We start from the raw sequence: 14,112 nt of genomic DNA, 5'->3' as shown, positions 1-14,112 counted from the left end.
CTAATCATTTTTTTAGTTGTGTAATGCGCTCTTTATTTAATATTATTTTTAAAGACCGTACTACGAAACACGTGTTAGAAAAACGCCAGAATTGAAAGGTTTAACCAAAGAAACAAGTGGAACACAAAGTGTGCAGGGCTATAGAATGCGAGAAAATGAAAATGACACTATTCCGTGATTGAGAAGATAAAGGGGACTTACATTTTGGCGCCATCTGCAAGTGGCGTGGAAAATTGTGAACATGCGGGAAAAAAGAAAGAATTAGCTGGAGGGTTTAGCGCCTTCATTTGCTAATGCGTCAGCATCGCTCACGCATCACGCACTACACGATTGATCTCTAAAGAAATCCTGGAGAGGGGCGAAGCATGCAGTGCATAAGTGTATTCAAAGATTGCAAGTCTCTGTCTTCCCACCCGGCGCGCGCTGACTGGGTGCCGTAGAAGCGTGGGTGGGAGGTGCAATCGCGCTCTTGCTGAGGCGGTAGCGATCCTCTTGGTGTTGAAGCGGATTTAAGCAATTAAATGATAGAAAGACTGGCCGTAAATTGTATTCGTGTAGCGCGGCGTGGCATGCTAAGAAGTATGCTTTACAGGAGAAAACCTGGTGTTTGTAAGCAAGTTTGAGACAGAATGGAACAAATTTCTGTTATTTGTGCAATCAAATCCTCATTATTCCTGTATTATAAATTAGTTTAAATCCTGTCAGTTTATTTGAAACCAGTTTTATTTATTATACACTTGTTTTTTGACCGTCCTTTCACAACTTGGCTTACCGTGGCGACAGAAGACGACGACGACAGGTGAAGCCGGCAGTTCATTCGCCCTTAAAAGGCGGCGATTACCCTAAAGTCTGGCCACAGCCTGTTATTAAAATTTTCTTTGGGTGTATATAGAATCAAAATTCCTGTTTAATGCGATGGCCTATCAATATACCCCCTCAGGGAAATTGACCAGTCACTATGACAGAGCCGAAAGAACCTCACGAGTAATTATTAACCATAATGTTGCGTTTTGAAGTCTGGCGTCGTCAATTGGAACCAGCGGCTTGACGTATAAGTTTGTTATCCTTGCCACGACGTTAGGCTTGGCGTTAGCGGCACCTAAAGTTAGGGCTGAATATATGTCTAACAACGTACCCGTACGCACCCCGTGACGATGACAGCATTGGGTGGAAACTCATGGCCGACTCGCCGAGTTTTACTTGGATGCCCCGTCAGCACGCCAACTCACAATTCACTCATGCCACTAAGGGGGATTGGCTAAGGACCACTACAGCTGCCTTCAGGAGCTCACAGGCAGCTAGCATATTCCCGTTTTGGCGGTGACGCCAACAAAACAGTCCCCAATTCTCTGATACCGACACTGTGGAGTTGGCCAGAGGCAAAAGCTATCAGCGGTTTCTGACAGATTCATCGGTTTAAATTGGCTGATTAGTCAATATCCCCCCCCCCTCCCCCACACACACACGCACGAGATTTCGAAACTTAACAAGACGCGATGCTCACGCATCCCAACATCATAAGCTGTAGCGTAAGACCTAACATAATATTTTGACTGTTAAATCGTCCTGAAAACAATCAGGAGAATCGAACAAAAATCTTTTTAATGAGCCTTACTAAACGCTTCGGCAAGCTTCGCCTTTTCTGACAGATATAAACTGTTAGGATTAGAATATGAATTACTGGCCACAAATTTCTGCGTTTCATCAAAGCGTTCGCAATGTAGGTAGAAGGATAAATTTCAACAACAGTTCATACGTTTTTCAACAGCGGTAAAATATCGGCCAACGTCTTATTCCGGCTGGTGTGAGAATACACTGTTCACAGCCAAAAATATCCAAACTTACAAGCGAGAACAATAACCGCCAAGAAAACAAGTGCAGCGGATGAATTCATGGCTGAAGTCTGCCTCGTACGTCTGAAAAAAAAAATCGTAACCAATAGTTACTACGATTTAAGCAGTCACAGCAGCGCAAGTCTTAACACAGTCGCACTCAAATGTTATGCAGTCGTATTCAACAATTATGCTCATTTTTAAGCAGGAGAAGCGGCGTTTGTCAGAGTCACAGAGACGCCCTTGTTGGTGGTGCAGCACAATTCGTTAATAATATGTTTATCGCTTGGCAAAATATGGGGTCTAATCGATTCCGAAGGTCAATTGAGATTATTTTATTCTTGTTTCTAGTTTTCATAAAATGCCTCAGATGGGAATTTTCCATTGTCTTCAAAACTGTACTTTGGTGCAGGGATCAAAAGAAAAACAATCTTTATGTTGCCTGAATGCTTGAATTCGCCTCTCCCTGAATGGTTGAACATAATCGTAGCCTAAAATGCGAGAAGCAATGCGAGACAATAGGCAGAAGTCGAACCGATGAATCTAGGGACACCATCGAGACACTGATGGGGCTACGGCGTCAATTATATTGTCCAGGGCAGTCCTTGTAACTCCATTTTTACAATGGTATTTAAATGGTCTAGAGGGTGTTTTCTTTTTATGTTTCAATTGAAAGCAGTCTGCTTTGTACCTTTTTCTATTAAACTAGTTCACGCAGTTGTCAATACTGCTAAGGGACGGTAAAGTAACCGACATTAATAAACACCTAATGCAGTAGCAAAAGTCAGATAAGGAACACTATTACTAAACACTCATGAAGGGTGAAAAAATTCTGAAGAAATTCAGAGAATTGTCTACTAATGCGTAGCACGCTTATACCACTTCTCCTGAGTGTGAGATATTTACAGACAAATTTTGTGGTTTTTCTAAATCCTGTCCGACCAATTATCTTCATTTACGCTATAATAACAATTATAGGTGGGTCTTGCGAAATATGCTTATTGTGGAATGGCAGCCCGTTAGACGGTTCATCATTTTCCGTACCTCTATTATATTTTTTTTATTTTCTGCTTTTTTAAATTGCCTTCCACCAATTTTATCCTTTTACGCTGTTATAACGATTACAGCTGGAACTTTCGCGATGTCCGCATTATAGAGTAAATCGAGAGTGGTATGCAGTTTGCCATTTTCTGTAATTTTTTATATTTTTCTATTTGCTAAGTTTTTCGAAATTTAGTACGATCCATTATCTGTATTTACGCCATTTCCACAATTACATTGCAACCTTCTGGAATGTGGAAAGTGGCCATGTGGAAATGTGGAAATGCAGTGCAGAAATTCTGGAAATGCAGGGCGTTACACGATTCGCCATTTCACGTTTTGTTTAAGTCAAAATTTCGTTTGACGACTTTTCTCCGTCCAAGCTAATATAACGATTACAGGTTGAACTGCCGCAAAATATGAATTATTATGGAAATGCACGGGGTTTTGCGGTATCTGGTTATACGGTTTTCTTTATATTTTTCTTATTTTCTAGTTTTCCGAAAATTCGTTCAACCAATTATCTCCGTTTACGCTATTATGACGATTACATTTGGAACTTTTACTAAAATCTTTTCTTGTCATCGCAACAAATCTGTTTTTTGGGGGGTTAAGGGCGTGCGAAAAATATTTATTCTAGGCAACAGTATCTGTTTTCCAGAAGAGGAACAAAGGTTATTGTACAAGCTCGGTTCCAAATTTATCAGTGAAATCCTCAGCACTTGTACGTTGTAAGAATTGATGTTTTTAAGCAGTTTTAATGGGATTACTTGTACCTAATGCGGCACGTTTCTTCGTGAATAATTTTTGAAATCTTATTTGGGTAAATTGTGCAAGATTGTTCAGGTGGAAGAGAGAGGTGGAAACAGTACGTAGCGCAGAAGCTCGGTAATCGAAAATTTGCTGATTTTAGCAATAGCGCAAGTTTTCAATTCACACCACGTACCACGAAGCTGGAGTGACATGTTTTCCTTGAACACTAGAGAAAAACTAGGAATACTATTAAGGGCTCACCTTCTTGCTATGGGGCGTCTGGAGCTGCCGTAGTTGCAGTTGTTGGAAACCCGGGACACAATCAGGCTTTTATGGCCTCTTTTCCGATTGTGATAGGAGTGCTGAGTCTAGGAAATACCCGGTACGCCGGGAAAACACAGTCGACGCGTCCAGTAGTGACTTTGCATGCTTGCACAGCATCTTTTCAAGAGAGGAGTATTAGCGGGAGGTTGACGAGTGACGCTGCCGAAAGATATGCCTTATGTAGCAATGTCAGCGTTTGGGCTTTGTGCTACTTAGAAGTGCATGCCCATGTTATCACCGTCGTGGCAAAGATAAGTGCGAAACAAATGCAGGAAAACGAGGAGTCCATCAGCTGAATGGTGAAAACAAAGGGGAGTGTATATAGTAAGTTTGAGTCGTTAATTGTTGGTGCGAATGGAAAGCAGAAAGCGTACGTGACCCAGATATTGTCGGCGCAATGATCGCGACCGGACTGAACCAACCACTAGCTGAGTGGCATAATTTGGGGCTAATAAGCCGCTTAAGCATTGGGCAGGATACGCGAAGGTTACGACCGACGAATCGTGATATTACATTTGAATTCAAATATTGGAATATTCCAGCTTCTCCGCCACTAGTACTGTTCAGTGTAATTACGTCAAAGCAAATTACGTGCTCATGCCCCACCATGCTGTGCGCAATGGAACTTGCAAGGTCCTAGGAAGCGTGTGGCCCGATGACATCACATAGCGATGACAGGGCGTATACGACTCCATAACATAGAAGTGATGTTTTGCGGCGTGCAGCCGTTGTTTTCCCATCCTGTTTGGCCGCTTGTGATGTTCGGAAACGGGCATTCCGAATTTTCCTTTCCAGTCTTCTGCGTCGGGTATGAACGTACCGTAATCCATCGTGTTTACGAAGTCAGCGGGATGGCCAATAATTTCGTTATAAGCAGTGTTTCTATATAACCGACAACCCGAGAAAAGCTACTCGAGCATTAATGGCGCCACTGCTGTGAGGAATCAAAACAATGTATTCCGTGAAGCAAAACTCTTTTCATGTTTAAAAAAGCAGTCAGCTATGGCTGTTTCAATCTTTTGCTGGGCGCGAGCAACCCCTGCTCTAATTTGGCCAAGCATTGCATGACTCTGCGGTCACCGAACATAAAAGTGGCAGTGGCAAAGGCCGCTTTTATAGGGAGTATGCGGGCGTCACAAAACGCTAGGAGAGTTCCCTGTAGACAGCGCCGCAAACGCAGTGTCTGGGGTTTGAGGTTGTATTTGTTTAGCCAAAAAACAATTAGCCGCTCATTGTGGGCACACACCGCAATCATGAAAACCGACCGGCTTAACACAAGGGGCTTTGCGTGATGACTGGGCATTTTTTTCCCGAGCTGTTCAGCGGTTAACTTTGCAACACAAGAGTTTTTTGGCATCTTGCCGACATTGCTGATCCTATGGAACGGGTGTCGGTGTTCGCGCACCATCTCGTCTACGCCATTGACAAATGTCCAGGAACAAAATTCAATGGCCCTACCACGCATTTGGACCGTTTGTCTAAAGTCGGATCGAGCACGACCGGCTTGAGAAAATCACTGGGGAAACACCAGCTTGCGTTGACGCACCATGTTGACAGCCTGACTCACGCTGAGTCGCCACCGTTCGGCGACGCCTCCGCTCGCCACTTCGCTCTAAGTGGGTCAAGCTCTTCGTGCTCATCGAGGAATACGGCCTTAAATGCATGTTTTTGGGTTGGCACCCGAAGAAATTTCGAATAAAGCGATATTCCGAGTAAAGCGAGTTCGTTGTAACGAGGAATTACTGTACTAAACGCCCTAAATTCCCAGAAGAGGGGTTGCTCAATTTCGTCAGAGTGGATAGCGGGCTCATTTCACAATAAATTCTAATAAAATGCAATTCCGCCCAAACAAAGTACAGGCCCAATAAGTAACCTGCACTGCACCCTTTAGTCAGCGTGGCGTTCACAGCCACGCGCGATGCGTACAGATTATCTGGAAGCCACGGTTTTACAGAGACGCCACATTAGACGTTCCTCCTTCAACATGCAGTTCTTTCTAGCAACCGCGGCATCCGCACTGATGTGGGAAGCGCTACCGTCCCTCCAACTATTCACATAAAGAAAACATCCAGGTTTTAGGACGCCGGCGATAGCGTCATCAAAGAGATACAGACTGTGTTCTCCTGTAATTTGAATAAATAAACCTCGCTGCCAATCTTTGGACTCGTTCAAGTTTGTTAATTTCAGTCTTAGTATGCGGATCCCAGATGATAGCTGCGTACTCCAGCGTTGGTCTAACAATCATCTTATAGGCCAACAATTTAACAGAGGGTGTTGCATTTCTCAGTTTCCTTCTCAGAAATCCCAGCTTTCGCTTCGCCAGTCCTGTAATGCGGTCAATATGCTTGTCCCACTTTAAATTGCTGGATAGAGTAACGCCTAAGTATTTAAACTCAGTAGAACTCTTAATTTCTCTATTGCTTATTGTGTATTTAACGTTTAGGGGGGATTTTTTATTTGAAATTGTCATGCAAACAGTTTTATCGAAATTAATTTTCATGTCCCATTTTTCACACCAGTTATCAATACATCGAAGAGCATCATTGAGGAGCATTTGATCAGAAACACTTTTCACATGACAAAACAAGAGGCAATCATCTGCATATAACCTTACATCAACAAAAGGAGGAACAACGGTTGCAATGTCATTCACATAAATTAAAAAGAGTAAAGGTCCTAACACGGAGCCTTGTGGCACGCCTGAGGATACGCTTAAAAGAGATGAACGTGTGCCGCTTATTCAACAAACTGCAACCTATTCCGCAAGTAAGCCTCAACCCACCCTACAATTGCGGGATCAATACCAAATTTCAACATTTTTTGAATAAGTTTCTGGTGACATACTCTATCAAAGGCCTTAGAGAAATCAATTGCTATCACATCGACTTGTTCTTTTGCGTTTATCGCAGTAGCGAAAGCATGAACGGTTTCAAAGAGCTGAGTGACGGTTGAAAGGCCTTTTCTAAAACCGTGTTGCTTATTATAAAGCAGATTATTGTTTTCTATATATTGAAATATATATTTTGAAATTATATGTTCTATAACTTTGCACGCAGTGCATGTGATAGAAATTGGGCGGTAATTACAAACAGTAAGGCGGTCACCAGCTTTGAAAATGGGCGCAACTCTTGCCAATAACCAATCATCAGGGACAGCGGAAGTACACAAAGACAAATTAAAAATTTTAACTAGAAAACTAGAAATGCAATCAGAGTAGCACCTCAAAAAAGATGTCTTTAACAATCTTCTTCAAAATCAGGAAAATCAAGTCATTCTAAAAGTCATTTTTTGCAAGCAGGTGGTTACAGTTTAGTATTTGCAGACTTTGAATTTTAATACCACATTTTGAATACCACATTTTGAAGTTGGTACTGCGCGCTCCCCGCTCCTCCTCGCCGGCGTTCAAAGTGGTTGGCATACTATCAGCGCAGCGAAAATGACGGGTTGGCATTCACACAGCACTTCCCACCGCCAAACGAACCGTAATGTTATTACCGCAGAAAAAAACCCACTGCCTAAAGGTCATGGCGCTAGCTCGACAATCGGAAACACGATCAAGGTAACCCCACCTGAAGTCACCTAAACATGGGTGTATTTTGTATCCTTATCGCAATGTATGGATGTCGGGATTCCACAGCTTGCGCAGCAAAGCTATGACGTTATCGAATGGCGTTGTCCCATTGTCCAGTACAGCGTCATGTTTATCACTCCTGAGTGAACTTGACAGGAATTTTGGCTCCGCCCTTGGCACGAGGCTTGCACAGGTGCGCCCGTGACAGGAATCTTTGAGCGTAAAAGTGCGCGTCAGCTTACGTCGAGTGCGGAGTCGAAAGTCAACGCTGATCCCAGTAGAAGCCAGCTCAGGTAATTTTCTAGAGAGCGTCAGTGACAGCGTGAACGTCACGTGATATTGCACCAGCGTCAATACCCCAGAGATGTGCGGAATGCCCTATGGGGAACGTCTTTTGCAAGGAGATGAAACATGGTTTGGTGGGAGAGGGAAAGATATTCTCGTTGAGGCTGGCGTAGTTGTAATTATTCTATGATATTTATGGGGTGCACGGGGTGCGTGGAATAGCTCATCAAACCAATCTTAAGGCAATGGCGCCCAAGGAAAGTGAGAGATTGTGTCAGAATAATTTGGCGGATTAGGTTCAGATTTAGCGAAGATTAATGATAGAGATATCTAAACCCAGTTGTGGAAATACTTTCGTGTAGCGCTGAAAGCTGAATTCTTTATAGTGACGCGTCAATAGGGGGCACATCCCGAAGCAACTTATCCCGAAGCAAGAAAGTGCGGCATTTTCAAATTGCTTTTTGAGAATGAGCGTTTTAGAGGTCAGCCACACTTCCTGCCTGTATTTTTCTGTCAGTGTAGCACGCCGTCATCATGGGGTCGTTCTGGCTTAGCAGCTAATTTATTTCTTATTGAAACCATAGATTCCCTAAAATAAGTAACTCGTAGACTCGAGACGAGGGAAATGGTGACAACAAGAAGAAAAATAAGAATTCTCGTAGCATTACAATGCAAACTGATTAAAAAAAAGATACAACAGTGAAACTAGAACCCCTTCTAACAGTCATTCCCTTTTCTCGTTTCTGGTTTGCCTTTCAGACTCCTCAGTATGAACTCACGTCAAGCATTTTGGGTTACTGGACTTGTTTCAGCCGCGTGTAAGGACAGCGGAGTAATTTTCTGACTTTTTTTGTGGCGTATATATGCGCATGCTACAATCTAGAAAATGTTGAAATTATATTTAGGCCTTGTATGCCGGGCCAACACTACAGATCCTTTATTACGGATTCTGGGAGTATTAGGCGGAGATTTCTTTTTAAATCGTGGCTCAAAGGGCGCCATTCTATAGAGGTGATGTACGTTTTTTTTTTCGTGAACAATATAGGTACCGAGATATTGCCACTTGCAACAATGAGATTAGCGGAGTGTTTTCATCGCTGCATCTCGGAGCGTCAAGGTTGAGGCTTGGGTTACTCGGCTGATGTTCGCAAATAGAAAAAAAAGCCTCAACTTTGACAAGGCACAACATGAAAGAAAAAAGCAAAACCACCGCGGAAATCGCACGAATAAAGATAAACGGTAAAAACATCCCGTTTGCGAATCTCTCTCAAAAAACGGAAACATTTCTGGACCAGAGGTAGTGCAGCCCGTGCTTGCGGTGCGAAGTGATGACAATCAATGATGATAGTTAGTGATGAAAGGTAAATTATATAAGTCTTTCTTTACTGTTATTTTTCAAGTTTAAATGTACTTATGTGCCCACATGTCGAAAAATGCATCCCTCGTAGTCAGCGCCATGTTCGTCACTTTCTTCGCCTTGTGTCTCGTCAAATTTTCTCTCTACCCCTCGTTGTGTTTTTGGAGCGAGGTGTGGAATATATAGAAGGACAGTTTACTAAGCCAAATGATGCCAAGCTGCTGTGCACGTAACTTGACTGCTGGAAAAGCGCTTACAGTAAAGTAGTATGATGCAGCTTTGGCTCCATGAGGGCTAGCAGTTGTTCAGACTGCAAACAACAGTAGGGGGTCGGATTCAATTACAAAACGTAAGGGGTCCAGAGATAATATTGCGACATTTCACTCTCGGGCTGTCCTGCCAGCCGCGAGGTTATTTTCCACGTGTATTTGTTCACCAGGCTTGGAAGCTGCAATAATAATTTTTTTTTTTGTTTTTCAGGTGCTGCCATGCTGTGAGTACCAAACATTTCGCTAATCCCTCCCACAAGCGGAAAGTGTCTATTTAAAGAGACTTTTGTTGCAGCCCTCGATGTAAACCACATTTACTAAACGCCGTGTTCTTTTTTTTGCGCATCTCTCAGTCACACACCCCTGAATGCTGCAGAACATCAGAGATCTGATCAAGGTATTACTCCCCTGACGAAATCCAAGATTTCAAGTTGCCGTATTTTTCCCAAGTGAATTTATTCAGCGATATATATTCGTTTCCCGGCAAAGCCTTCAATTTTTTTGTTCAGCCTCTTTTGTCCTCCTTTACATATAACTGAGAAAGGATTTCTCCAAATGTTTTTGATATTATAGGGCCGCCGTACCTTTTTTGCTGAGTTTCGTATCGGTCCTGTTAGAGCGCAGTCGCCCTAACTTTCATCCTCTGCCTTCGCGCGATGTCCAGCCGAGCGGCTTAGAATGTTTCGCGCGTCAACGCCTAACCTCAAAACTTTTTTAAAGGACGATCACCTTTCTTCGGCTATTTAAACCTGAAAATTTGTCTGTCTGTCTGTCTGTCTGTCTGTCTGTCTGTCTGTCCGGGTTGGGCTTTTATTTTATTCTATAGCCCTTTACCTTTGTCTGTCTGTCTGTCTGTCTGTCTGTCTGTCTGTCTGTCTGTCTGTCTGTCTGTCTGTCTGTCTGTCTGTCTGTCTGTCTGTCTGTCTGTCTGTCTGTCTGTCTGTCTGTGATTCATTTGATTCAGCCGCTGTCCTAAAGATGAAAGAGTTCTTGAACGAGACGCTTGGTTAGGCAAAACATGTCCAAGCTAGTAAATGTGGTAGCATACTGCATACTTGTCAACATTGTTCAGAAAAAAAATAGCATTAGGCATACTAGAGGCAAAACCTAAATAGTGAATTGTTACTAGCACTGTTATTTCAAGTTAAAATTTGGGTACGGTTCTTTTTAGCAAAGCACGAGAAGCCCGTTAAAAGCAATATTTTAACCACAAAATAAAAGACGGCTCTCGAGGAGGCCTCTAGTTTGTGGCTTGGGTGGCAAGTCAAACATCAGCGAAAAGCCCCAACACATGGGGAACAATTAGTGCGAAAGCGGAAATATTGAATTGTATTCTGCAAACCTCTATTGTCTTTATCATAGAAGGATAGACTAAGACGGAGAGCAAAGTATACTAGGTGGGTGGTGGAGAGAGGGGAGGGGCAGTTTCAGTGGCAGAGGCTGCAGAAAACTATGGCGATTTGACATTTTCAGCGAAGCGAGCCGATACATGGCCGACTATTTTCCTGCCAAATCCTGCTGCAGTATTTCTGTGTGTTGTGAAGCAAACGCGCACTGTTGCTACCATAGTGACGTGTGTACGTGAAGGCTTCACTTTTAGTGTGCACAGCAGAGCGTGTGAAGTTGCATACCGCATGGATGTGTGAGACAAAACAGCGAGCGTGCCTCCAATGTGTGCAAGGCAAAATTTTCGCACTTCTTTGGCTCTTTTATGTTACATTAACTGAAGGGTTCAGGGCACAAAATATCAAGGTTTATGTTTCTTGCGTATAAAAAAGCCTTCACTGATTAGAGGCTAATAGTAGTCTGCGACATCTCTGGTCGCTGAAGGCAAAATGTTATTTAATCACTTTTTGATTCACTTAATTATTCCCCTTTCTATTTCTAGTAATCATTCGTGCTCACCTCTCCGAGATTTTGACATCTCTTTCTTGCTTTCTGAAATTTTTCCGTGCAGATAAAAACCTACAGGATGCCGTGCGGCTGCTTTCCAATGCAGTCGAAGATTGGCTGGACGCTAACGCCAAGGAAGACTATAACGAGGCGCTTAAGCGTTTGGTGCAACTTATCGATACAGCTGTTCAGGAAGACATCGCTATAGCTGTAGCCGAGGATGAAGAATTCAGCCAGAATCCGGGTGACGACGTCGTTGCGTACGGCCTCGGCAAGAAACTCAAGAAGTTGAAGAAGAAAGCGGAGCACATCGCTGGGGATGTCGCCAAGGCTGTTGCTGTCAACAAGGTGGTTGCGGCTGCCACTTCTGCGTTGGGTTGATGTGCAAACACTATCTTCACTGAGAAAATAAGTAGAACGATGTGGATTTGCCGGAAGTGTTTTACTCTCGTCCCAGACGAAAAAAAGGTTAAAGCTACTAAAGCGGAATAAATATTTACTGAGAATGACGCCTTTAGTTTCTATCAGCGTACACAGAAAAACACGACAGAAATATTTTAGGCTAACAAAAAGTGTATGTTGGAGCTCGCGGTTATTTGGTAAACAAGATGCACCATTATATGATATAAAATAGCAGCGTACGCGGAATTTAATTTCGGGGGAGGGATGGGAGAGGGGGAGGCGTGTCCCGAAAAAGCGAAAAGGAGCTGGAACTTTAAAGGGGGAAAACATTTACAAAACACACACAAAGAAAACGCATCAACTCAAAGCCACAGCAGGAGATATTAAATTAAAAGAGAACTTCGGGGTGGTGTCAGGGCCTATGCAACCTTGCGATTGTTTCGCCCAATCAAATATAAAATGGCTGATCGTCGTGGTGGGAGGCTGGCAGCATACATCTAAGCCCCATATGGACGTTCTGTAGATGGCGATAAAATAAATAATTATCAGTAGCCACTAATAAATACCGACAGCCATTCGTAATTGTCAGCCCCCACTACAAGTACAGTTATCGGCCCCATCCGTTTTCTTTTCCATGGCACCTTAGTACCCCCCCCTCAATCTGAGCATGCCAGCGACAGAACAAACAATTATTTGAACCCAGGTGGACGGAGTCCAAGTAGGAGCTTAGTCCCCGATTTTGTCCTAGATGGGTTCGCAAGGCTTCCACGTTTGTGCTAAAGCGCTTGCACGAGTTGCTGCCAAATCGCTTGCACACACAATAATGGGTTTTTGAGCTTCCAGTGGGCTCTAAGAATAGCCCGGGGAGCATTTTTACCACCACAAATTAAACTAGAGGTATACAGGCAAAGTGTGGATGGACATTCCAGGGTCCCCTCAGACGTGACAGCTCTCTGACCAGAGCTATTTTCAGTGCGGTCCATAACGGCACAACTGCCGGGAATCGGCGCAAACTCAACATTGCCTCCACCGTCCTTGATCAACTCCGCCGTATAGCACATTTGTCCCTGCTATGGCGAATATATCCACGCTTTTGTTAATGGGACAGTTTTCTCTGATTTTGCCGCCATAGGGTACCATTAGCCGGGAGTTTCTGCGAGCAACCAGCTCAATCACAATATATCGGCTACCGATATGTCACTACTGGTCGACCAGCGGGTAATAATTGGAAATATTCATCGGCGTTAAACTGAACTTCTTGATTATTTAATCTGTGAAATGATAAGACCTGTGCATATGTGTTTTGTTTGAGGGCTGAAAAAATGTAGAGCAGGTTTGTCTCGTTTGCCTCGAAATACTTTTTTAACGATTTGAAATTATTCTAAGACCAGCGTCCTCCCTTATTTAATGCGTTTATGTTTACTAAAGTGGTTGCAATGGTGGGTGCAAGTCTGGAGGCACGTGGCTAGCAAATCCTGTCGGGATCAGTGGCAGGTTGGCGACCCGCAAAAGCAGCGGGTGTTGACGTGATTCCCACATAACTGGCGGCGCTAGCGTCAGGTAGTTACTGCGGGAGATTATCTGTAAGTTGTGTTTATATTTACTCTTGTTAGACACCGTAATTAGGGTTGTTTAGCAAGTCTCGATAGTCTTCATACCAGGCTTGAGAGTAGGATTGTGTTCTTTTTGAGGCAAGGACGCTTCAGGGACTGGCTGACCGGTTATTATTGATGCCGAAAACCAAGACTGCATGCAGGTTCGTGAGGTGCCCAATTTCATTGTGTTTGTTAGGAGCTGTACTATAAAAATGAGCTCACCGACTAGTGCCTCCAGTGTAAGCTTAGAATGAAGCGGTAATGACGTAAAGTGCTGGTACCCACGCCTGATGGTTTCTGGCACGTTTCCGGTGGAGGCATGGTGTCCGGCTGCCTTTAGCTTGCGCCGACAGCAGCGGGCTCTGCTGCCAGAAGAGAACACCGTCCTCGCCAGGACTGCTCGAAAGTTTACTTTTCCGCATTCCGAAAGTGTGTGCAAGGAATCATTCTTGGGCTTCGTGCGTATAAAAATAACTTTAAAATACTGGGATATGGAGAATAGTCAAAAAATTTAATAATGCTATACAATTCTTGTTAATATATGTATGCATCCATTACTGATTGATACTGGAAGAGCCAATGCAAATATTGAAGATCTATTGGGGCATTTTTATAAACGCGTGAACAATTGTCCGCTATCTCTGTCCGGAACTTGGGGCTCGGTTCGATGCCTACATTTTGCTCAGGCTTTTTAAGCCCGCAACATGGTGTTTTTTTTTGTTTTTTTTTGCAGCCTGCCCCTACCCTCTAACCTGCACATAGTGTCAACCATGTCTTCGCTCTCACATTG

The 14,112-nt window shown here is 43.5% G+C and overlaps 2 long non-coding RNA genes across 2 annotated transcripts; one reads left to right on the top strand and one right to left on the bottom strand.

The window, feature by feature from the left end:
* Positions 1 to 149: 149 nt before the first annotated feature.
* Positions 150 to 4,028, bottom strand: LOC144169485 (uncharacterized). The gene is made up of 3 exons (XR_013322456.1): positions 3,888 to 4,028; positions 1,846 to 1,916; positions 150 to 214 (listed from the first exon to the last, which is right to left on the bottom strand). It is a non-coding gene; the product is annotated as an uncharacterized LOC144169485 (long non-coding RNA).
* Positions 4,029 to 7,719: 3,691 nt separating this feature from the next.
* On the top strand, positions 7,720 to 11,828 carry LOC144167517 (uncharacterized). Its single transcript, XR_013322019.1, has 4 exons — positions 7,720 to 7,814; positions 8,566 to 8,624; positions 9,644 to 9,829; positions 11,390 to 11,828. It is a non-coding gene; the product is annotated as an uncharacterized LOC144167517 (long non-coding RNA).
* Positions 11,829 to 14,112: the final 2,284 nt, after the last annotated feature.

This window comes from Haemaphysalis longicornis, unplaced genomic scaffold, assembly GCF_048455015.1.
Source record: "Haemaphysalis longicornis isolate Haplotype H1 unplaced genomic scaffold, Haemaphysalis longicornis Haplotype H1 scaffold_2, whole genome shotgun sequence".
NCBI classification, from domain to species: domain Eukaryota; kingdom Metazoa; phylum Arthropoda; class Arachnida; order Ixodida; family Ixodidae; genus Haemaphysalis; species Haemaphysalis longicornis.
This window is presented reverse-complemented; position numbering and strand designations above follow the sequence as displayed.